This window comes from Bactrocera neohumeralis, unplaced genomic scaffold (genome assembly GCF_024586455.1).
Source record: "Bactrocera neohumeralis isolate Rockhampton unplaced genomic scaffold, APGP_CSIRO_Bneo_wtdbg2-racon-allhic-juicebox.fasta_v2 ctg4495, whole genome shotgun sequence".
NCBI lineage: Eukaryota > Metazoa > Arthropoda > Insecta > Diptera > Tephritidae > Bactrocera > Bactrocera neohumeralis.
Genome location: NW_026091514.1, coordinates 1 through 9,342, shown reverse-complemented (window position 1 = coordinate 9,342; position 9,342 = coordinate 1). Strand labels below are relative to the sequence as shown.

At 34.8% G+C, this 9,342-nt stretch overlaps 1 pseudogene; it reads left to right on the top strand.

The window, feature by feature from the left end:
- The first annotated feature begins 498 nt into the window (after positions 1 to 498).
- Positions 499 to 4,086, top strand: LOC126767174 (uncharacterized; annotated as a pseudogene).
- The last annotated feature ends 5,256 nt before the right edge of the window (positions 4,087 to 9,342 follow it).

Here is a 9,342-nt window from a genome sequence, read left to right as displayed (position 1 = left end):
AAAAATATTACAGCTTGTCACAGTTTGTAACAATCGACGAAAAGTTAGAAGCTTTTAGAGGTCGCTGCGTTTTTAGGCAATATATCCCATCAAAGCCAAACAAATATGGAATTAAAATCTACGCTTTGACAGACGCTAAAATGTTTTATACACAAAACATGGAAGTATACGTAGGAAAACAACCTGAAGGTCCTTATAAAATTGATAACTCGGCTTTAGAAGTAGTTTTGCGTCTGTGTGAATGTATTCGAAACACTGGTCGTAACATCACGTGTGATAATTTTTTCACAAGCATTCCGCTGCTGGATAAGCTCGATCACGAATATAAGTTGAGCCTGATTGGAACTGTGCGGAAAAATAAAAAAGAGCTACCCAAACAGTTTTCTGAATTACGAGGTCGAGCTGAAAAATCCAGTGTATTTGGACATCGCGGCAACTGCAGCCTTGTATCGTATATATGTACCTAAAAAAGGCAAAAATGTCTTACTTTTGTCCAGCATGCACGATGATGAAAATATTGATGAAGACACAGGCAAACCACAGATCATCATGGACTATAATGCGACTAAAGGTGGAGTCGATACGGTCGACAAAATGTGTGAGACGTATAATGTCGCTCGAGACATAAATAGGTGGCCTATGGTAATATTTTATAGTTTGATGAACGTGGCAGGAATAAATTCGTTTGTTTTATATCTTATGAATAATGCTAACAAAAAGATTAGCCGCAGAACGTTTTTGGAAACACTGTCTTACGATTTGCTAAATCCTCACTTCAGGCGACGAGCTCTCACTCTTTCTCTGCCAAGGACACTGAGGTTAAGACTTAATGAAATATGCAAATTAGATGGCCCTGAATCTGCAGGTGCATCTAACAACAATAAAATTGGCCGATGTGGATATTGCGCATCAAAGAAAAATAGAAAAACGCGGTACAACTGCGCTGCTTGTGCCAAATATTTTTGTTTAGAGCATGCTGTTATGGTATGTTCTGACTGCTTTGAAAACTTTAATATTTAACTCAATTTATGTTACAATAGTCTCAAGATATGTGATTTTTAAGAATTAAAAGATATTTTTTGTTTGTTTTCAGAATAAAAACTTTTATGTTTGTTTTTCCTAGACTATAAGAAAAAATGTGACTTTTTTAGGCAGTTTTGGAAAGACTGATAGTCATTAAAGTAATACATAATTTACGCTAACAACTGATATATTTTGTTTTTTACATTATTTAGTTCCTATAAAATAAAAAAAATATAAACGGTTTTATAGAAAAATAAAAAGGTAAGAGGAGTCAAAGTCTCGGTCTGTCACACCGTGCGCGGGTATAGGTGTTAAAACATTTGGCGCGGGTATAGGAAGGTTAATCATTAAATTTTATTAAATATGTTATGTACATGTACATAATATCGTACATACTAATAATATTATCAGATGATACGCGGTTTCGGCAAACGTCATATAAAAAGATTAGCAACTGCGCATTTAGCTAGAATGCAACTACAAAATGTGCAAGCAGAATCTAGAAGCAATGACATATTTATGGAAAACATTTCCAATGAAAACGAAATATTTATGGAAGACATTTCCAATGAAATTGATGATAGTAAGTTAAACTCAACATAAATAATCTTTTTTTTAATTACCACGTGTTTGTTGTTTTCTAGATAATCCAAATTCATCTAACTTAAAAAAAAATGATTTAAAATATAAACTGAAAAAGTGGTAGTTTGAGTACAGCCCAAGTAGAAATTCAGTGAACTCATTATTATCAATTTTGCAAGATGAAGGCTTGGATGTCCCTTTGTCGTTACATGGTCTAATAGGACAAAACGAAAAAATTATTGTAAAAAGCGTTCATCCTGGCGAATATTTCCATATAGGCATTAGCTATCATTTACAAAAAATTTCTGATTGGATTAAAAACATGTCTGAAATAGTGATAGATATAGGCATTGATGGTCTTCCTTTATTTAAAAGTTCCAAAAGGTCGCTATGGCCAATATTAGGCTCTATAGAAAATATGCAAGAAAAATATGTATTTTTAATAGGATGATTTAAAAAAAATAATGCGAGAAGGAGTTCTCATCAATAAGCAACCTATAGCTGTAAAGATAATAGCATTTATTTGTGACGCCCCTGCAAGAGCTTATGTTACAGGGGTTGTAGGTCATTATGGTTGCCACAAATGCACCTAGAAAAGAAAACAATTGAACATGTTGTGGTTTATAGCACAAAAAGGTGCGATGAAAGGACGGATTTAGATTTTAAAAATCGTGTGCACCCAGAACATCATAATAACATGTTTAAAAATATTCCTTCAGAGCTCGAAAAGCTTGGAATAAAAATGGTATCGCAGTTTCCTCTAGATCCCATACATTTATTGGATCTAGGAGTAACAAAAAAAAATGCTGATATGCATTATAAACCGTAAAACAAATAATTTCAAATTGCAAAAAAAAGATAAAGAACTGATTTCAAAACGGTTACTTGCTTTAGATACTTTTATGCCAAAAGAATTTTCAAGAAAACCAAGAAGCCTCGATGAATTAAAATTCTGGAAGGCAACTGAGTTTAGGCAGTTTATTTTGTATACTGGCCCTATTGTTTTGAAAGGCATTATTAGTGATAAGCTTTACAATCATTTTTTAATTTTGCGCCTATCGTTTGTTATGTTCTAAAAAAAGCTATTTTGATAACTTGGATGTAAGCGACCAGCTATTAAAGAAATTTGTAATTCTGTTCCCCAGCTCTACTCTGAGATGGCAGTTACTTATAATGTACATAATTTGCTGCATTTACCGCAGTGCATAAGAGAAATAGGGTTTATCATGGACTTTACTGCATACAAGTTTGAGAATTTCATGCAAGACATAAAAAACAAAATTAAATGCCCAACAAGAGTTCTTCAACAGCTTAATAATTTATATGTAAATGAAGTAGTAGTGTCATCAAAAAGTCCAGTGGTTGGTTTTAAAACAAATCGGGAGAAATAATTTCATTTGAAAGCCATTTTTTTTTTATCAACAATTCAATAATTACTGCTGTATAACTCCTTGCATTCCCTTCAAAATTAAGGAATTTAAGCAAATAGATGATGAGAAATATATTGTGGGCAATAGAGTTTTGAACTTTGATAATTTTTTCACGCAACCAGTCCAATCTTTGTCAGCATTCGGAATAGTAATAGCGAGTAAAGATATATGTTCTGATTTAGAAATATTCAAAATAAGTGATATAAATTATAAATATACAGCTTTGCCTTATGGAGAACAAATCGTCATGATGCCCATTCTTCATAACGTCATCTGGTAATATTTTTATAAATTTTAGATATCTAAAAATTTTATATGTTTTAAATGAAAATTGTTACACTTATGTTTAATTGCAGATGTCTTTATTTAAGTCGCTAAAAACACTAAATTAGAAGGTAATGTCAATAACAAAGTTCATAATTTCAATGTTTTTAATCAAAATGTTTGTGCTTATTAGAAAAACTTGATATCATTATAGCCAACCAAAACATCATAAAGAAACAACAAGCAGAAACGTTGGCGATGTTTAAGCAGCTATTTTAAAAAGATGTAGGCTCCTATGGAACGAGAAGTGTGTTCCCGTTGCCCAACTTGGAAGCATTAAAAAAACTGAATGCAGATATAGTGGCAGGTTCCAGTGCAGACTATGTAAGTTGTCTATATAATCCCTTAAGTTTCACTATTTGACTAAAAAATATTGTATCTATTTTTCTATAGATAAAAATCATTAAAAATATAATAGGCAAAACGGGGATTATTAAATCTATTGAGGGTATTTTCGAAAGGAGTCTTATTGTTCAGTTGAACTACGATAGCATTCATTCCAAATACTCCTTAAAGGAATGCAAGGGGTTAATCGACTGCTTGTTTGGTAAATAATTTTAGAAAGGAAAAAATATATACATATTTTCTAAAATTTTTTATGATTTCAGAGGCATCAATGAAAGAAGGATATTCCCATGGCGAGTTTGTTAAAGACTTGCGACAAGCTTTAAAACTGGCGAAAAATCGTCATTTCAAAACAAACTCTATATTAAAATCTAAAAAATAAAATATTTAAATAAAACTAATGGTTTCCACTGTTTCTGCTATTGGTAGGTTTATAGTAAGTAGTTACTAGTATGTAATAGAAAAAATAGTTTGGAGGAGAGTACTTCGAAGTATACGAAATACTGGGTTTATAGTAAGTAGTTACTAGTAATGGAAAAAATAGTTTGGAGGAAAGTACTTCGAAGTATACGAAATACTGGGTTTATAGTAAGTAGTTACCGAATTAATAAAATATTGGTGTGGGGAAAGTACTTCGAAGCACACGAAATATTAGGTTTATAGTAACTACCTACTGAATTAATCAAAATTAGGTGTGGGGAAAGTACTTTCCGTCATATGAATTCGTAAGCGAAGTGGAGGTCCTTCGCTCCAATGACATTGATCAGAAAAACGAAATTAGAAAGTATTATTGTAGGAAAGTACCTCTACTTATTTTTTCAGTAGGAAGTATCCAATTCTTTCCTACTTCCAAGTCCCACTGGGTCACATATCCAAGTGCAGACGGTCAATTACCTGCGTTTCACCACTTCTCTTTACCTCTGTACCACGAAAATTAAGAAATACGCATACATATATACCTAAATACAACATAAAATCCGTTTATGCCGGTATACCAGCGCACATATTGTACAATTAATCGGAGAATAATCTTATAATAAATACATATTCATAATAATTCTTTAACTTGACCGGTGGTAAATTGAAATTACGCCAATTCAATATAATTGATGGGGAAAATGTGTATATATGTAGTCGAATTACAACAACCATTCAATTAGCTTAAAAGTCCATATCGGCATACCCCTTGCAAAAGGCAAGCAGGATTGCTTACAAAAATTAAAGCACAAATCACACGTGGTTATATACCTAATAGTGCATTAATCTCTTCAGCGAGAACTTAATAGCTCAAGAACAAATACAAGTCCAAAGTATTAGGGTTCGCCTACATACAACATATTAACAAAAAAGAACAAAAAAATTTTATTATATATTTATTTAATATATGTATAATACATATTTCTAAATATTATTAACAAAAAGAGCGGTTAACAAGTCAAGCACAACATTTCGAAATAAAATTTAAAATTTACAAATATATTTCTGGTAAACAAATCGAAAAAAACCCTTAATTACGTAAAAGAGTTTCGGTCTCAATTTTTAATTACAAAGAATAATTATAATAAATAAACACTGAGAAATGAGAATAATTATTTTGAAAAACTATATTTTCTAAATGAACTTAGATTCAAAAGAATCAAAAAATTTACAAATACTGAAAATGATTGCAGACGAAAAAAGTCCATGTACACCGGCAGAAGCTACACGCTCAAAGCAAGGTGCTACAAAAGTAAAGAGGGGTAAAGATATTTCTTATACAAAATTCATTGCTGAGAGTGACAGTTTGATACGATACTGCACTCGATTTTCATCTTCGCCGATTCAAGACGTTTTAGGAATCGGTATTAGAAATCAAAAAAGACAATTTAGACAATTTTCGGACGCGTCTCCAAGCTGCATATGACGCTATCGTAGAATCTGATGATTCAGATCTACCAGAAAAGTTCAAATCCTCGGCTTACGCCAAATATGAAAATTGCTTAGACCAATTTGAAGAAACGAAAGCAATGATTAATGATCAATTGAAACTAATAAAGCAATTGCACCTACTCCACTTCCGCGAGTAGAGATGTCACAAGTACAAAGTCAAGAGGCAAGTTCAGGCATCCACCTCAAGGTGCCCGCATGTGACACAGAAATTTTTCATGGGGGTTATGAACAATGGCCGTCCTTCCGGGACATGTTTACAGCCGTTTACATAAACCACCCAAAATTATCTAATGCACAAAAATTGTATCACCTCCGATACAAAACGAAAGGTCAAGCTGGCTTCATAGTAAAACAGTTCGCATTAAATGACGACAATTTTAATATGGCTTGGGAAGCTTTAAAATCAAGATAGGAGAATGAACGAATATTGGTCGATAAGCAGATAACAATTTTAATGAACTTGCCAAAAATACAAAAGGAAACCAGTGAAGAATTTATCAAACTTCAATCCACTGTTTCCAATTGTTTGTCGATTTTATCGACCCAAAACATTCCCACAGACAACTGGGACCCTATACTGGTAAACATATGCACAGCAGCATTACCAGAAAAATCTTTATTATTGTGGGAGCAATCGCTCTCATCACGGAAAAAGTGCCCGACGTGGCAACAAATGAAAGATTTTCTCACTACCCAGTACGAAATCGCTGAAAGGGTAGACAGAAAAGTAACCAAACCAAAAGGTATTCAACACGACCTCAATAGAAGCTTCCAAAGGTCCCAAGCCAGTAGGAACAACAATTTAAATAAAAGCTTCTTTAAAAATCACACGTTCACATCCGAACAATACAAACTAACGTCATGCGAACTATGCAAAGGGGGGCATAAACTTAAGGCTTGCGAGAAATTTAAAAAATTAAATATCATTGACCGAAACAATTTTGTAAAATCAAAAAGACTGTGCACAAACTGCTTATCACATGCTCACATGCTTAAAGATTGTGAAAGCAAATTTAATTGCGTTTACTGTCACAAACGACACCATTCGATGCTTCTCATAAATAATTTTTCCAGGTCACCCCCAAACATCGCCTATATCAAAAGAGCCGCGGGTTTAGTTACAACAACAAATCCCGAAGTGCCAAATTCACAAAATTGCCAAGAAGCACCATGCTGCTCAAAGGCATTGAAAACACAAACGCTACACAGCGAAAATCAAAGTTGGGTACTACTACCAACGGCAGTCGTCTCCATAGAACATCGAGGAGAATTTTTTAATAAGCTCAGGGCCCTAATAGACCAAGGATCACAACGATCTTTCATAGCGTCTAGGGCACAAAATAGGCTAAAACTGCTAACAAAACAAGCCAACTTTGAAATTACGGGAATGAGCGGAAGAGTAGTTCAGACCTCTAATAAAATCTGCCCCATTACCCTATTTCCCCCCCAAGCGGATATAAGAATACAAGCAGATGCTATAGTCTTACCGCAGCTAACAAACATGCTTCCAAGCTATCATATAAATAGCAAGCATTGGGAGAAGGTTTCACACCTTAAGTTAGCAGACCCCAACTGCAACACTCCCGCTCAAATAGATCTTCTATTAAAGTCTAAGAAAGTCACAAATACGCTACTGGCGCAAAATACCATTTTCGGATGGGTCCTAAGTGGTCTAGTTGCCGAACCAGTTACAACATTGACAACTCAAGTTGAGGAAGTCTCAAACGAGTACTTCAATTCACAATTGAAAAAATTTTGGGAATTAGAAGAACTCCCCCCCCCCCCCCATATCAGTCACAACCCCGGAAGATAAGTATTGTGAGGATTTTTACAAAGCCATAACTACTAGATCAGAAAGATACGTCGTACGACTACCACTTAAGCAACAATTTCCGGATACACTCGCCTTAGGTCACTCTCGCACCTCTGCAATACAGCAGTTTCTAAGCATGGGAAAAAACCTACTTAGAAAAGGTGAGCTGAAACAAGATTATGATGGTGTCTTAGAAGAATACCTCCATTTAGACCACATTGAGGAAGTAAGCCCATGCGAAAAAATCATAAAAGGCAAATATTACTCATTCTACTTGCCACATCATGCAGTAGTAAAGCAGACAAAAAAACCACAACGGTTGGAGTTGTTTTTAATGCCTCAAGATCCACTAGCTCGGGGAATTCCCTAAATGATATTCTATTTACGGGACCCACGCTCCAACCAGATTTAATGCTCCTCATATTAAATTGGCGTATATACAAATACGTATTTAATGGGGATGTCGAGAAAATGTATCGTCAAATACTGGTACATAAAGATGATCAAGATTTTCAGAGAATTATTTTCCGAAAATCCCCCAATAGTCCACTAAGCGACTTTAAGCTAAAAACAGTTACCTTTGGCGTAAACTGTGCCCCGTACCTAGCCATTCGTACGCTCCACGAACTGGCAGAAGACACAAAGTCAGAATTTCCTCTGGCAACACAAGTGTTAAAAACACAAACGTATGTGGACGATATTCTGTCTGGAAGCCACAGTCTTCCACAAGCATACGAGTCACATAAGTGACACAAGCTCTAAAAACCGCAGGTTTTTCGTTAAAAAAGATAACGGCTAACCACCCTTATATTTTAAAGGGTGTACCAAAAGAAAATATATTAGACACTAACTTCCTTAAATTTGAAAAGGAAAGGACCACAAAAACTTTGGGTATACAATGGAATGCGATATCTGACCAGTTTTCATATACTACTGAGTCAATATCAGCGCTATCCGACATAACAAAGAGGCAAATTTTATCCTCGGTGGCAAAACTTTTCGACCCGCAGGATGGCTTTCGCCAATTATGATACAAGCAAAAATTCTAATACAGGAATTGTGGCTAGACGGAACTGACTGGGATGAACAAGTGAAACCACTTCGTTTAGAACAGTGGTCCCAGTTCGCGGGGAATCTTAGTGATATCTCACAGATCCAAATCCCACGATGGATAAATTATTCCCCAGAGCACAAAGTCGAACGACATGGCTTCTGTGAGTTAACGACATAGCCTCGCTCCGGGTCACACACACTCACATACACCTTATCTCCTAATATACATTCCGAACAAAGGCGAACTATGTATGTAAACCGATAGAACTCGCTTTGACATGCACTATCAGTCGAACGATAGAAATGAACATGCATTATCTAGAAAGGCATTCTCAACATGTAAACAACAAACATCTGGCAATGGAATAATCCACTGCGATAACCAACTCCGCATCTCAAGTAATAGCAAGATAGCAGATATCGAATTACGCCAAAGAAGTCGCATGCAGATAACAGCAGCCGCATTTCATTAGTATAAATAGCTGTAAGATCTTATATTAAAATTCAGTTCTTAAGAATATCAATAAAGGCACGCATTTCGGCGTATAAATAAAATTGTTTAAATTCTTGAACTCATATCGTGTAAACGATATTAACTGGGGGCTCAGCCAGTCTGTAAGCCATCTCTATCCATTGAATAAAACGATAGAAAAAATTCCACGGGAAGTAGGACTTCCAGCACTAGATCTTTGAAAAAGGTGCTTAAAATTGAACAAAGATAAAATTAATATTCCTGCAAAATCTGGAAAAGAATAACGGATAAGTCTTGATATATAGTTAAAACAGTCAAGCAACGTTATATCAACGGATATCCCAACACGCTAGAATCTCAAAAAAGGAGAC